Raw genomic sequence first — 14,174 nt, forward strand, 5'->3', positions numbered from 1 at the left:
AAACATCTCATTTCCAGCACATCCATCCTCCTGCGCACAACTCTATCCATAGCCCACGCTTCGCAACCATACAACATTGTTGGAACCACTATTCCTTCAAACATACCCATTTTTGCTTTCCGGGATAATGTTCTCGACTTCCACACATTTTTCAAGGCTCCCAAAATTCCGCTTCCATGGTTCCATCCGCTGACAGATCCACTCCCAGATATCTAAAACACTTCACTTCCTCCAGTTTTTCTCCATTCAAACTCACCTCCCAATTGACTTGACCCTCAACCCTACTGTACCTAATAACCTTGCTCTTATTCACATTTACTCTTAACTTTCTTCTTCCACACACTTTACCAAACTCAGTCACCAGCTTCTGCAGTTTCTCACATGAATCCGCCACCAGCGCTGTATCATCAGCGAACAACAACTGACTCACTTCCCAAGCTCTCTCATCCCCAACAGACTTCATACTTGCCCCTCTTTCCAAGACTCTTGCATTTACCTCCCTAACAACTCCATCCATAAACAAATTAAACAACCATGGAGACATCACACACCCCTGCCGCAAACCTACATTCACTGAGAACCAATCACTTTCCTCTCTTCCTACACGTACACATGCCTTACATCCTCGATAAAAACTTTTCACTGCTTCTAACAACTTGCCTCCCACACCATATATTCTTAATACCTTCCACAGAGCATCTCTATCAACTCTATCATATGCCTTCTCCAGATCCATAAATGCTACATACAAATCCATTTGCTTTTCTAAGTATTTCTCACATACATTCTTCAAAGCAAACACCTGATCCACACATCCTCTACCACTTCTGAAACCACACTGCTCTTCCCCAATCTGATGCTCTGTACATGCCTTCACCCTCTCAATCAATACCCTCCCATATGATTTACCAGGAATACTCAACAAACTTATACCTCTGTAATTTGAGCACTCACTCTTATCCCCTTTGCCTTTGTACAATGGCACTATGTACGCATTCCGCCAATCCTCAGGTACCTCACCATGAGTCATACATACATTAAATAACCTTACCAACCAGTCAACAATACAGTCACCCCCTTTCTTAATAAATTCCACTGCAATACCATCCAAACCTGCTGCCTTGCCGGCTTTCATCTTCCGCAAAGCTTTTACTACCTCTTCTCTGTTTACCAAATCATTTTCCCTAACCCTCTCACTTTGCACACCACCTCGACCCAAACACCCTATATCTGCCACTCTGTCATCAGACACATTCAACAAACCTTCAAAATACTCATTCCATCTCCTTCTCACATCACCACTACTTGTTATCACCTCCCCATTTACGCCCTTCACTGAAGTTCCCATTTGCTCCCTTGTCTTACGCACCCTATTTACCTCCTTCCAGAACATCTTTTTATTCTCCCTAAAATTTACTGATAGTCTCTCACTCCAACTCTCATTTGCCCTTTTTTTCACCTCTTGCACCTTTCTCTTGACCTCCTGTCTCTTTCTTTTATACTTCTCCCACTCAATTGCATTTTTTCCCTGCAAAAATCGTCCAAATGCCTCTCTCTTCTCTTTCACTAATACTCTTACTTCTTCATCCCACCACTCACTACCCTTTCTAAACAGCCCACCTCCCACTCTTCTCATGCCACAAGCATCTTTTGCGCAATCCATCACTGATTCCCTAAATACATCCCATTCCTCCCCCACTCCCCTTACTTCCATTGTTCTCACCTTTTTCCATTCTGTACACAGTCTCTCCTGATACTTCCTCACACAGGTCTCCTTCCCAAGCTCACTTACTCTCACCACCTTCTTCACCCCAACATTCACTCTTCTTTTCTGAAAACCCATACTAATCTTCACCTTAGCCTCCACAAGATAATGATCAGACATCCCTCCAGTTGCACCTCTCAGCACATTGACATCCAAAAGTCTCTCTTTCGCACGCCTGTCAATTAACACGTAATCCAATAACGCTCTCTGGCCATCTCTCCTACTTACATAAGTATACTTATGTATATCTCGCTTTTTAAACCAGTGCTCATCCTCCTCGAAGGCTCAGAGTGGGGTGCCTAAATGTGTGTGGATGTAACCAAGATGTGAAAAAAGGAGAGATAGGTAGTATGTTTGAGGAAAGGAAGCTGGATGTTTTGGCTCTGAGTGAAACGAAGCTCAAGGGTAAAGGGGAAGAGTGGTTTGGAAATGTCTGGGGAGTGAAGTCCGGGGTTAGTGAGAGGACAAGAGCAAGGGAAGGAGTAGCAATACTCCTGAAACAGGAGTTGTGGGAGTATGTGATAGAATGTAAGAAAGTAGATTCTCGATTAATATGGGTAATATTGAAAGTTGATGGAGAGAGGTGGGTGATTATTGGTGCATATGCACCTGGGCATGAGAAGAAAGATCATGAGAGGCAAGTGTTTTGGGAGCAGCTAAATGAGTGTGTTAGCGGTTTTGATGCACGAGACCGGGTTATAGTGATGGGTGATTTGAATGCAAAGGTGAGTAATGTGGCAGTTGAGGGAATAATTGGTATGCATGGGGTGTTCAGTGTTGTAAATGGAAATGGTGAAGAGCTTGTAGATTTATGTGCTGAAAAAGGACTGGTGATTGGGAATACCTGGTTTATATATATATATATATATTTTTTTTTTTTTTTTTTTATACTTTGTCGCTGTCTCCCGCGTTTGCGAGGTAGCGCAAGGAAACAGACGAAAGAAATGGCCCAACCCCCCCCCCATACACATGTACATACACACGTCCACACACGCAAATATACATACCTACACAGCTTTCCATGGTTTACCCCAGACGCTTCACATGCCTTGCTTCAATCCACTGACAGCACGTCAAGCCCTGTATACCACATGACTCCAATTCACTCTATTTCTTGCCCTCCTTTCACCCTCCTGCATGTTCAGGCCCCGATCACACAAAATCTTTTTCACTCCATCTTTCCACCTCCAATTTGGTCTCCCTCTTCTCCTCGTTCCCTCCACCTCCGACACATATATCCTCTTGGTCAATCTCTCCTCACTCATTCTCTCCATGTGCCCAAACCATTTCAAAACACCCTCTTCTGCTCTCTCAACCACGCTCTTTTTATTTCCACACATCTCTCTTACCCTTACGTTACTTACTCGATCAAACCACCTCACACCACACATTGTCCTCAAACATCTCATTTCCAGCACATCCATCCTCCTGCGCACATCTCTATCCATAGCCCACGCCTCGCAACCATACAGCATTGTTGGAACCACTATTCCCTCAAACATACCCATTTTTGCTTTCCGAGATAATGTTCTCGACTTCCACACATTTTTCAAGGCTCCCAAAATTTTCGCCCCCTCCCCCACCCTATGATCCACTTCCGCTTCCATGGTTCCATCCGCTGACAGATCCACTCCCAGATATCTAAAACACTTCACTTCCTCCAGTTTTTCTCCATTCAAACTCACCTCCCAATTGACTTGACCCTCACCCCTACTGTACCTAATAACCTTGCTCTTATTCACATTTACTCTCAACTTTCTTCTTCCACACACTTTACCAAACTCAGTCACCAGCTTCTGCAGTTTCTCACATGAATCAGCCACCAGCGCTGTATCATCAGCGAACAACAATTGACTCACTTCCCAAGCTCTCTCATCCCCAACAGACTTCATACTTGCCCCTCTTTCCAGGACTCTAGCATTTACCTCCCTTACAACCCCATCCATAAACAAATTAAACAACCATGGAGACATCACACACCCCTGCCGCAAACCTACATTCACTGAGAACCAATCACTTTCCTCTCTTCCTACACGTACACATGCCTTACATCCTCGATAAAAACTTTTCACTGCTTCTAACAACTTGCCTCCCACACCATATATTCTTAATACCTTCCACAGAGCATCTCTATCAACTCTATCATATGCCTTCTCCAGATCCATAAATGCTACATACAAATCCATTTGCTTTTCTAAGTATTTCTCACATACATTCTTCAAAGCAAACACCTGATCCACACATCCTCTACCACTTCTGAAACCGCACTGCTCTTCCCCAATCTGATGCTCTGTACATGCCTTCACCCTCTCAATCAATACCCTCCCATATAATTTACCAGGAATACTCAACAAACTTATACCTCTGTAATTTGAGCACTCACTCTTATCCCCTTTGCCTTTGTACAATGGCACTATGCACGCATTCCGCCAATCCTCAGGCACCTCACCATGAGTCATACATACATTAAATAACCTTACCAACCAGTCAACAATACAGTCACCCCCTTTCTTAATAAATTCCACTGCAATACCATCCAAACCTGCTGCCTTGCCGGCTTTCATCTTCCGCAAAGCTTTTACTACCTCTTCTCTGTTTACCAAATCATTTTCCCTAACCCTCTCACTTTGCACACCACCTCGACCAAAACACCCTATATCTGCCACTCTGTCATCAGACACATTCAACAAACCTTCAAAATACTCATTCCATCTCCTTCTCACATCACCGCTACTTGTTATCACCTCCCCATTTACGCCCTTCACTGAAGTTCCCATTTGCTCCCTTGTCTTACGCACCCTATTTACCTCCTTCCAGAACATCTTTTTATTCTCCCTAAAATTTAATGATACTCTCTCACCCCAACTCTCATTTGCCCTTTTTTTCACCTCTTGCACCTTTCTCTTGACCTCCTGTCTCTTTCTTTTATACTTCTCCCACTCAATTGCATTTTTTCCCTGCAAAAATCGTCCAAATGCCTCTCTCTTCTCTTTCACTAATACTCTTACTTCTTCATCCCACCACTCACTACCCTTTCTAAACAGCCCACCTCCCACTCTTCTCATGCCACAAGCATCTTTTGCGCAATCCATCACTGATTCCCTAAATACATCCCATTCCTCCCCGACTCCCCTTACTTCCATTGTTCTCACCTTTTTCCATTCTGTACACAGTCTCTCCTGGTACTTCCCCACACAGGTCTCCTTCCCAAGCTCACTTACTCTCACCACCTTCTTCACCCCAACATTCACTCCTCTTTTCTGAAAACCCATACTAATCTTCACCTTAGCCTCCACAAGATAATGATCAGACATCCCTCCAGTTGCACCTCTCAGCACATTAACATCCAAAAGTCTCTCTTTCGCACGCCTGTCAATTAACACGTAATCCAATAACGCTCTCTGGCCATCTCTCCTACTTACATAAGTATACTTATGTATATCTCGCTTTTTAAACCAGGTATTCCCAATCATCAGTCCTTTTTCAGCACATAAATCTATATATATATATATATATATATATATATATATATATATGTATATATATATATATATATATATATATATATATATATATATATATATATATCCTTCAGTATGTTTACTTTCGATAATGAGGAACAGAAGAAGGAGCCAAGCAAGTAAATTTCGTCAAAGACATCACTCTTTTCTAAACGCTGCCTCGCAAAGATTTTCATTAATTCAAATTGAAGAAACAGACGAATTTTCTATTGTCTGGTTAGCTCAGTGGTAGAGCGTGAGTCTTACACACTCAAGGCCGTGGGTTCGAGACCCACACCAGACATAATTTTTGTCTTTTTCTTTTTTCATTTTGTCCGCATCACATGTGTGCAACATTCAGTATCTTTGTCCAACGTTATAGTGAAGATCTTCACAATAAATTGTGGTTTTCGACCTTATCTGAAAGGGTCAGGTCCACCAAGACGTCCTTGAAATCTTCCAGAAGCTTCTGGCGATCCTCCTCCAACTGCTGGGCACATCAGAGTTAACATGGGCCGGACATCGGTTGTGGAACGACTTAATCTGCTTCCGGTAGTTAGCAGAGATGATAATGAGGGCTCTGACCTCATACCAGGTCAGCTTAGTTCCAGTCTATTGCTTAGTTCCAGTCTATTACTTAGTTCCAGTCTATTGCTTAGTTCCAGTCTATTGCAACGACAATAAAAAAGTAAAACTCATTTCTTCGTGGAAAATTGAGAGGAAAACACGACAGCAACATGGAGATTTACTGTGGTTATTTTGCCGGCTAGTCGGCAACGGTCGGTCAAACACTATTTTGCCGTGGTAATCTCAGTGCTTCATATAATACTAAGTCCAAAAAAATGTTCTTGGGGGCGTAGCTCAGTGGTAGAGCACTCGCTTGGCATGCGAGAGGACCCGGGTTCAAACCCCGGCGCTTCCATTTTTGTTATTTGGGAAATTCATTGTTTTCAGTCTTATATATATATATATATATATATATATATATATATATATATATATATATATATATATATATATATATATATATATGTATATATATATATATATATATATATATCGTCCGATCAGGGAAGTTAAGCAACGTTGGGTCTGGTTAGTACTTGGATGGGTGACCGTCTGGGAACACCAGATGCTGTTATCCCTGGGGATAGGGAAGAAAGAATACTTGCCACGTATTCCCTGCGTGTCGTACAAGTCGACTAAAATGGGAGGGAGCAGAAGGCCGGAAATCCTTTACTCTCATTTTCAATTTTTCAAAAGACGGAACAGAGAAGACATAAAGATATTGTAAAGATGTAACTAATATAAGATATAAGAATGATTGGAAGATACGGATGTAGCTGAAACAAGGAGTAATGAAGATTAAGGTGCAATGAAAATTATTCTGTAGTGAAGATAAATGTATATGTTAAAATTTTGTATTGAACATCAAGAAGTAATGATAATGATGAGAGTGTAGTGACGATGAGGGTTTAGTTAGGGAGTGGTGACAATTGCCTTTACAATGATACTAAGGAGGCAACACAATGAGGAACACAAACTTTCCAAAGCTACGTTCAAGTCAGACTTTGAACTAAGTTCGGTAAACAGAAGGATGATGTTAAGATGAGAGTGTAGTGGAGAAGAGTATAGTGATGATAAGGATATTGTCAAGATAGGTTGTAGTGAAGATACGAATGTAGTGAAGATACGAATTTAGTAGAGATGAGGGTTATTAAAGAGTAAAGTTTATTCAAAATGATTATGTAGTGAAGATAAGAACTACTTTTAGTGAACATCAGGGAGTGCAATGATGATGGTATGGTAGAAATAACGGTGTAGTGAAGAAGAGGGTATAGCGAAGATATATTTAGTGAAAATAAGCTAGTAGTGAAGATACACGTTAGTGAATATGAGGTAGTAATGAACTTAACCTTATTGATCTGATCCCCCAAATCCTCCAAACTACGTTCATGGGCGGATCCAAAGCCAACCGAAAAGGCTATTTCTCTGTGTATTGTTAGTGGTGGTGGTGGTGTGTAGGTGTGTGTAATCATGTATTTGCACTGTATTAGGAGGGAGTTTTACACTCGTGGGGCCCCGTGTAAGTACGTTGTTTGTGTGAGTGGGTAAAATCTAAAGCCTTCCTTGAAACCAACTTCGTCAAGATAAGGTCATATGAAGATGAGGTTGTAGTGAAGATTATAATAAGCCTTGCATAGTGAAGATAAAGGGATTAAGGAGAGGAGATGTAGTAAAGAAGATTATAGTGAACACAAAATGATTCAAGCTACGTGCAGGGTCAGCCTACGGGCTTGAACTTACATTTTAGGTCAAAGGCATCACCAGTACACCCCGGCCAGCATTAAAGTTTATCTGTACACACACACACACACACACACACACACATAAGTACATATATATATATTTACACTGTACATGAAGCGTTAACTAAAGCTCATTTGGTGAAATCGTGTTTCCTCACATTAAATGTTATCCCAGATGTCCAAAATTCTTCTCTTTGGTCTTTCATTTTCTATGTTTTCCACTTGACTTTCTTCACTCGAAGTGATTTACCGTTCATGTTTTAGATTAAACTATATTTGTCAATTCACCAATTCCCTCTCCCATCTCATCATGACGCTTCTTATTGTTCTTTGATTTGAATCCTCAGTTTTCACCTCTCCTTCAACATGATAACCTCTGAATCTGTGAGTGTGTAATTACCTATTTTTACTGTGTGAGGAGAGAGGTCTACACTCGCGAGGCCAAATCTCTAGAACATTCCGTACTATTATACAACTTGTAAGATTTATGTATGGTGTCTGCCTTAACCATGACCTCATTCTTCTTATTCCATTCATCAACCACTCTTCTATGAACTTTGAAATTACTTCTCTGAATATATTTGAACAATATTGCCCTAATTTCATGCTATGTTCTCTAGGTTTGTGTGTGTGTGTGTGTGTGTGTGTGTGTGTGTGTGTGTGTGTGTGTTCTCAGAAAGTAACTATTATTCAAAATGATTTCCCAAAATCCATTTACCTCATATCCTTTTATTTCGATGCTGGAAAATGGCTAAATTTTCGTCAGTGTTTTTTGTCTTATTAGTATTTATAATGATTTATTGATTCAAAAAGTATTGGTATATCGAAACTATTTACGTCCTTCAACATCTCTAGCCATCTTCACTACGCTCTCAACACCATTGGCCATCTTGAATATTTCTTCGACACCTTTAGATTTCATCAAATAATGATCGCAGCAAAACTAAATGAATCCGTCTACATATCCGGATTTGTATAGGATTTAATCTGGATAGATCTGGTTATGTGACGTCACATGACCCAGGGGTATATAAGGCCGGCGGCGAGAGAAGTGTAATCATTTGAGGATGGGACTCCGTACCGACAACATCTCCTCTCACACTCTCCGGCAAGAAGAAAATTTGGTAAGTGCACCTCAGGCCGGAGTCAAAATGAGCGTTCCAGTTGTAAAGTTGACCCAGAAGGATGTAAATGACCTGGTGGTCATGAGAGAGGTGGGTCGGGGAGGCAACGCCAAGATTGAAACGGTGTTGTTCCGTGGATCGTGTTGCGTCATCAAAAGCCTTCTGGACGGAGTGAGTTGGAAAAGTCTTATGGATGAAGCCGACATTCACAGGAGACTGGCTGGGGCTGGAGGAGCCCCTCTACTTCGAGCAGTGTGCCGCAACCCCCCACTGATCATCTTAAGCCACACTGGCCAGCCTTATGATAAGTACATGAGAACATGTCGGTCGGACGAGGAACTGGTCGAGTCCGCCATCATGGTCGCTCGTCGGCTGATGGAAATCCATAAGAAAAACATTGTCCATAATGACGTCAAGGTCGAGAATGTGACGGTGACGATGGGTGAGAAGCCAGAGTTTCACATCATCGACTTCGGCTTGAGCGTTAAGAAGGGAAGCTGCGTTGAGTACAATGTTCCTGACCTGTGGTTGGCCCCTGAGGTCAGGGAGCGCAAGCCGGTCTCCCCAGCCAGTGACGTCTTCTCTTTTGGGCATCTAATGAGGCACGTGTCCATCCTGGTCAGGAAGCAGGGTGTGCGGGAAAGCCTCCAGGATCTTTACCAAACAGCGACCCACAGCGACCCCTCAGAGAGACCAGCTCTGCCACTTATTATTGGTGAGCTGAAGAAGGTGATGAGGTCAGTCCGCCGGAGGCGTACCAGAGGAGGGGGCCAACGGAACCAGAGGAAGGGCAGGAAATGAGGTGCCCTTCCTCAACTATCTACCTCACAATAAGAACTTTGTTTTAGAGGAAATTATTATTTTTACATATCTTAAAGCGGGAAAGACCTTTATTTTAGAGGAAATTAAAATATTTATTTAAAACGGGAAAAAATTATGGAGCTCGACATGCAACCACCTCCTCGTGGTGAGTTCTGGGTGATAAGAGATCAAACATCTCTTATCAGCTAAGAGTTGCATACAAACGTATTTCCTGATAAGTAAAAGACAACTGGATAATGTTCTTATGATCTTAAATGTTCTTAGAGTCTGGCTAGTATTATCTTGGAGGTCTTCTATCCCCTACAGATCGGGCTGGGCCCAGACTGCATCATGGACAACGATAAATGATCTTAGCCTAGCTATCATGGACAGAGATAAATGATCATAGCCTAGCTATCATGGAAAACGATAAATGATCTTAGCCTAGCTATCATGGACAACGATAAATGATCTTAGCCTAGCTATCATGGACAACGATAAATGATCTTAGCCTAGCTATCACGGACAGAGATAAATGATCTTAGCCTAGCTATCATGGACAGAGATAAATAATCTTAGCCTGGGCATCAAGGCCCATTTTTGGTCGTCCATCATAAATTTGCACGTTATTTTAATATCATTAGTAGTTTTAACTTTATAAGACTGACTTGGTTCAGTTGTATGTTTTCATACAAGAACAAATTGAAGTGTCCCAAGCATTTAGAAATGGCATTTGTACTACTTAACTCTCGATGTTAGTGAAAACATGTGAGATAACCACGACTGAGCAGCTTTCCTGTGTGCTGTGAATTTATTACCTTCCTTTTTCCTCTCTCTCTCTCTCTCTCTCTCTCTCTCTCTCTCTCTCTCTCTCTCTCTCTCTCTCTCTCTCTCTCTCTCTCTCTCTCTCTCTCTCTCTCTCTCTCTCTCTCTCTCTCATCAAAATATCCGAAATTATGAAATTCAATGAAGCCAAACTTCTGAATTCCTTGTTTGTCTTGTAAAGTAGATCGTAGGTTTTTTTGATATATATATATATATATATATATATATATATATATATATATATATATATATATATATATATATATATATATATATATATATATATATATATATATATATATATATATATATATATATGCATATATATATATATATATATATATATATATATATATATATATATTTTTTTTTTTTTTTTTCTTTTTTTGCTTTGTCGCTGTCTCCCGCGTTTGCGAGGTAGCGCAAGGAAACAGACGAAAGAAATGGCCTAACCTACCCCCATACACATGTATATACATACACGTCCACACACGCAAATATACATACCTACACAGCTTTCCATGGTTTACCCCAGACGCTTCACATTCCCTGATTCAATCCACTGACAGCACGTCAACCCCGGTATACCACATCGCTCCAATTTACTCTATTCCTTGCCCTCCTTTCACCCTTCTGCATGTTCAGGCCCCGATCACACAAAATCTTTTTCACTCCATCTTTCCACCTCCAATTTGGTCTCCCACTTCTCCTCGTTCCCTCCACCTCCGACACATATATCCTCTTGGTCAATCTTTCCTCACTCATTCTCTCCATGTGCCCAAACCATTTCAAAACACCCTCTTCTGCTCTCTCAACCACGCTCTTTTTATTTCCACACATCTCTCTTACCCTTACGTTACTTACTCGATCAAACCACCTCACACCACACATTGTCCTCAAACATCTCATTTCCAGCACATCCACCCTCCTGCGCACATCTCTATCCATAGCCCACGCCTCCCAACCATACAAAATTGTTGGAACCACTATTCCTTCAAACATACCCATTTTTGCTTTCCGAGATAATGTTCTCGACTTCCACACATTCTTCAAGGCTCCCAGGATTTTCGCCCCCTCCCTCACCCTATGATCCACTTCCGCTTTCATGGTTCCATCCGCTGCCAGAGCCACTCCCAGATATCTAAAACACTTTACTTCCTCCAGTTTTTCTTCCCTCAAACTTACCTCCCAATTGACTTGACCCTCAACCCTACTGTACCTAATAACCTTGCTCTTATTCACATTTACTCTTAACTTTCTTCTTTCACACACTTTACCAAACTCAGTCATCAGCTTCTGCAGTTTCTCACATGAATCAGACATATATATATATATATATATATATATATATATATATATATATATATATGTGGTAGTGGTAGTGGTAGAGGATGTGTGGATCAGGTGTTTGCTTTGAAGAATGTATGTGAGAAATACTTAGAAAAGCAAATGGATTTGTATGTAGCATTTATGGATCTGGAGAAGGCATATGATAGAGTTGATAGAGATGCTCTGTGGAAGGTATTAAGAATATATGGTGTGGGAGGCAAGTTGTTAGAAGCAGTGAAAAGTTTTTATCGAGGATGTAAGGCATGTGTACGTGTAGGAAGAGAGGAAAGTGATTGGTTCTCAGTGAATGTAGGTTTGCGGCAGGGGTGTGTGATGTCTCCATGGTTGTTTAATTTGTTTATGGATGGGGTTGTTAGGGAGGTAAATGCAAGAGTCTTGGAAAGAGGGGCAAGTATGAAGTCTGTTGGGGATGAGAGAGCTTGGGAAGTGAGTCAGTTGTTGTTCGCTTATGATACAGCGCTGGTGGCGGATTCATGTGAGAAACTGCAGAAGCTGGTGACGGAGTTTGGTAAAGTGTGTGGAAGAAGAAAGTTAAGAGTAAATGTGAATAAGAGCAAGGTTATTAGGTACAATAGGGTGGAGGGTCAAGTCAATTGGGAGGTGAGTTTGAATGGAGAAAAACTGGAGGAAGTGAAGTGTTTTAGATATCTGGGAGTGGATCTGTCAGCGGATGGAACCATGTAAGCGGAAGTGGATCATAGGGTGAGGGAGGGGGCGAAAATTTTGGGAGCCTTGAAAAATGTGTGGAAGTCGAGAACATTATCCCGGAAAGCAAAAATGGGTATGTTTGATGGAATAGTAGTTCCAACAATGTTGTATGGTTGCGAGGCGTGGGCTATGGATAGAGTTGTGCGCAGGAGGATGGATGTGCTGGAAATGAGATGTTTGAGGACAATGTGTGGTGTGAGGTGGTTTGATCGAGTAAGTAACGTAAGGGTAAGAGAGATGTGTGGAAATAAAAAGAGCGTGGTTGAGAGAGCAGAAGAGGGTGTTTTGAAATGGTTTGGGCACATGGAGAGAATGAGTGAGGAAAGATTGACCAAGAGGATATATGTGTCGGAGGTGGAGGGAACGAGGAGAAGAGGGAGACCAAATTGGAGGTGGAAAGATGGAGTGAAAAGGATTTTGTGTGATCGGGGCCTGAACATGCAGGAGGGTGAAAGGAGGGCAAGGAATAGAGGGAATTGAAGCGATGTGGTATACAGGGGTTGACGTGCTGTCAGTGGATTGAATCAAGGCATGTGAAGCATCCGGGGTAAACCAAGGAAAGCTGTGTAGGTATGTATATTTGCGTGTGTGGACGTGTGTATGTACATGTGTATGGGGGGGGTTGGGCCATTTCTTTCGTCTGTTTCCTTGCGCTACCTCGCAAAAGCGGGAGACAGCGACAAAGTATAAAAAAAAAAAAAAATATATATATATATATATATATATATATATATATATATATATATATATATATATATATATATATATATATATATATATACATATATATATATATATATATATATATATATATATATATATATATATATATATATATATATATATATATTGGGGAGTAAATATATAAAACCATTTTGGTGTCTCAGATTTTAAACATGAATCAAGGTATATTTACGCCACTGACTAAGATTATGACCTTCATTTCCTTCCAGTGGATACAGTTTTTCAGATAATGCAATTATCAATAAATGGACCACCCACGAGCTTAGGTAGTTCTAAGTGGAGCTTAAAATGTTGTGCTTCAACACAATGACAACAAATATGGATCACTCCCAATTGGTGGTTCAACTATGATGAGTGAACAGCAGGACACAATCGTCCTGGTCTTACACAAGATATCATACCACCATGACCAATGGTTAATGTGTGTGGATCTTAAGATGGTGACTTTTCTCCTGTGTCAGCAGGTTGGGTACAACAAGTAGCTCAGCTTTATCTGTCTCTGGGATAGTAGAGCTGAGGATGAGCACTGGCTGAGAAAACAATGGTCTCTGAGAGAAAACATGTTGGTTGGAGACAAGAATGTAATGGCAGAACCCTTGGTTGACAGAGATAAGATCATTGTACCACCACTGCACATCAAACTAGGTTTAATGAAACAGTTTGTGAAGATTTGGTACAAAGAAGGACACTCTGCTTTGACTACACAGGCAGAAAATGTCCAGCGCTGATCATGGAGAAGGTGAAGGCAGGTATTGTCGACGGGTCACAAATCATGGAACTCATGAAAGACCCACATTTCCAAGATTCAATGACCAATGTTGAGGCAGAGGCATGGTCTTCGTTCACTGTGGTTGTAAGGAATTGTCTTGGTCACCATAAAGCAGATAACTACCCTGAACTAGTGGAGAACCTGCCATCTTCTTTCCCTCAACTTGGCTGTAAAATGAACATCAAAGTGCATTACCTCCACACCCACTTGGCCAGACAACCTAAGTGAGGAACTGGCTCAACCATTCCACCAAGATTTAAGAACCATGGAAGAAAGATC

At 41.3% G+C, this 14,174-nt stretch overlaps 1 non-coding gene across 1 annotated transcript; it reads left to right on the plus strand.

Moving 5' to 3' along the window:
* The first annotated feature begins 5,497 nt into the window (after positions 1-5,497).
* TRNAV-UAC (transfer RNA valine (anticodon UAC)) lies at positions 5,498-5,569 on the plus strand. Its single transcript has one exon. It is a non-coding gene; the product is annotated as a tRNA-Val (tRNA).
* The last annotated feature ends 8,605 nt before the right edge of the window (positions 5,570-14,174 follow it).

The sequence above is a fragment of the Panulirus ornatus genome, chromosome 70 (assembly GCF_036320965.1).
Source record: "Panulirus ornatus isolate Po-2019 chromosome 70, ASM3632096v1, whole genome shotgun sequence".
Lineage (NCBI taxonomy): Eukaryota > Metazoa > Arthropoda > Malacostraca > Decapoda > Palinuridae > Panulirus > Panulirus ornatus.